Source organism: Morone saxatilis, unplaced genomic scaffold (genome assembly GCF_004916995.1).
Source record: "Morone saxatilis isolate NCDOM2014 unplaced genomic scaffold, NCSU_SB_2.0 Contig18, whole genome shotgun sequence".
Taxonomy (NCBI): Eukaryota; Metazoa; Chordata; class Actinopteri; family Moronidae; genus Morone; species Morone saxatilis.
Window position 1 is genome coordinate 29426460 of NW_023339740.1, and position 3303 is coordinate 29429762.

Genomic DNA, 3303 nt, shown 5'->3' on the forward strand with positions numbered 1-3303 from the left:
TCTGTATATATATATATATATATATATATATATATAGTTACATATGTATATATTTATATTTTTTTGTGTTGAATGTTGTTGTTTGGGATGTTGATATATCATTTATTTTGTTGGTATAAATATGTCATTTGTTCTGGAGTATGTACGAATATAATTTCCTCTGGGATTATTAAAGTATTTCTGAATCTGAATCTGAATTCCTGTTTATCACACATTAAACGACCTTGACTCGTCGGTTAATAAAAGCTCTTTTTTTATTATGCTGAACGACAGTAATTACTCATCAACGCCCTTTAATTAATGTGAGCATATGGAATATTTAGGTTTACTCTTTATGAGAGATTATTAGAATTTAATATAGTTATTGTGGTATAACCTGACTAAGGTGTCGTTTACATTTGAATTAGATATTATTTTTAATTCCAATGACTTGAATGAATTAATGTTGATAACAGAGAATAGATGTAGATACAACAACCGGAACCCTTATGAATTTTATAAATAGAGTGGAATTCCCAACAACTGAACACCTGACAGTAGTGGATAGGACGTTTTCTCAAACTTTCCCGTTTCTATTATAATTTAGTTTTACCACAAACTAGCATACTAATGTGATTATTCATATTATATTACAAACTGTCAAATGAACTTTGGTATGCAGAAATTTCAGCAGCTAATTTCGTGTTTGAGGAACTTTTTATACAATTCTCTGTATTAATGTATTTTTATAATTAAAAAGACTAAATAGGCTTCCTTTTTCTGATGCTTGGGCCATTGTTCTATTATACAACTTAATCTACTTACATTTACTTCTCACAGAGGGGGGCCAAAGTCTGAGATATAGGCCTACTGTGTATATTTTTAAAGTTTTCTAGCACACCTTCAAATAAATCGCAATCCTTCATGGGTTTTGGTGGCAATCAATTTAATTCTTTGTACTTACATCCGCACTATATCATTTCTGTAATCTGTTCAATACTGTAAATATCTTAACTATAATCTTAATGCTGTATATATCTGAGTGGTATTTACCTCTTCAATATATTATCACATTACTCTGCACTTAGATGCTAACTGCATTCGTTGTCTAGTACTTCTACTTTGTGCAATGACAATAAAGTTGTTAAAAAAAACCAAAACTAGTGGGGGGTCCCGACCCGCACTGCATGTTGGATATGAACAGTATTTTAAGTTCCTTCCAACATTGTAAGCACTGAACCTGGATATAATCAGAATGTATATTTGGTGTGTGTAAATATCTACGGTATAAACCCTGTGTTTATATTTATTGTTTATTGAGAATTTATTTTAACAGCAAAAGCCAACAAAAGGAAAAAATAAGATAAACAAAGTGAAACGAAAGAAACATAAAATGGAGAAAGAAGAAAAAGAAAAAAAAAAAAACGAAGAAACAGGTCAACCTGTACATGCAACAGCTCAGTTGGAAGTTAATTTCTCACAACAAATTAAATGAATCTACATGTTAAAGGAGTAGGAAGAGAGTGTACACTTATAAATTCCTACCCTTCTCCTCTGCCTTATTAAATTATGGATATATAGAATTAAGACTCTCTTTATATATATTATTTATCTTTTGTATATAATATCTTTACATATACATAATTTCTCATTTCCACATATTCATATACATACATTATCTATATCACTACATTACATACATTCATACCAATCTACATACCCAAGTTAACTATACATATTGAGATCGTTATCCTAAATCTGAAAAAACAAATTAAATCACTGTCCCTTCCTCATTTCTATATACTCCGTGTATGTCTTGTATTGATTTATACACATCTATCTTCTGAGCATTCCTGGTTTATAAGTTCAACTTTAAATTTATAGCCAATCCCAATTCCCACATCCACGTGTCCCTCTGGTTGCAAACATTTATTTGCTCCTCAGCTGCTGATAGGTCACCTGTGTCCTTCACAGGAGGAGTCCAGAGGGAACGACATGGAAACATGGTGACATTTTCCAGTAAAATCTCCTCTGACCTTATCATTACAGCAGCCATGACACTTCACACAGAGAGACTCTTCTCTCCTTCACCCAGTCAGCACATGTTCCTTCTTTACCTCTCTTTGGTTTCCATAATCAGCAGCCTCATCTTATCCAAACAGAGGGAAATGGACCAGAAAGAGAGAGGAGAAGAAGAGCAGGGTGATTCACACAGCTGCAAAATGTCACAGACTGTGTCTTTGTCAAAGGTCTGTGCTTCAAGTCAACATGAGTCCATTGTGTTCCCTCTTTAATTAGAAAGCAACAAAGGCCGAATCATTTATAACGACGAGGGAAATTATTCAACGGGCAAATGAAAATGACTTTAACACAAGCACATGAATAAACCACAGGCAAATAACTGTCTAAGAAAAGACAAAAGACAAACGGTCCCACTGAAACAAGTGATGGACAGCAGAGATAGTCCATTTTTTACCACATGAAGGATGAACAGCAGCCACAGTGGCTCAAACACACACTGACATTAACCACCACCTGACTGATACTGCTCAATATTCACTCTGAGCCTCGTTAAAATCCAATTTCTTTAAACTTTAAACTGGAAACAACAATTTCATTATTTTTTCTCCACAGAATGAATGAAATGCTGAGATATTGCTGCTGTGAATATTTTTCAGGTTTCTTACAATCCTTAAAATCAAGAAGGCCTTGTGACCTCCTGTGAAACTCTGACGACCTCTAGTGGGGGTCTGGTCAACCCGCTGTGAAGGTCCCACAGTTTATCCTCCCAAGAGCTGAGTTTCAAGCTAAATACACAGCCAGGTTCACGTAGGCGATCCGAGTTAGCGGATAAAATACAATTCCAATGTTCCAGGACAACACAGATTATTTCCAGGATATTTGATCATTTTAATCAATTTCCAGGTGTTTCCATGACTGGAAAAATAGTCTCTGAATTTCCAGGTTTTCCAGGACACGCAGGTACCCTGCTCTGTGTGTGTGTGTGGACTGAAGTTTCCTCTTTTAAGTGGAAATGTGTGTTTGTGTCTGATGTTAACTCTCTGTGACAGGACATCAGCATCAAACACACACTGTGACCCACAGAAAGCCCCTGACACACACACACACACTGAACCCTGAACACATCCTGGAAGAAATGTTGTGTTCACTGTCAGTCCGTTACTTCAGCCGCTGATACAGAATTGAGTGTCAGGCTTATATTTTGTTTGGTAGTGTTGGTAGTGCTCTAAACCGTCCTTTAGTGTCGGGATTTAGTGTTTCAGGACTTGGCACTTCGTGTTCGGGGTGTCACATTAGTGAACA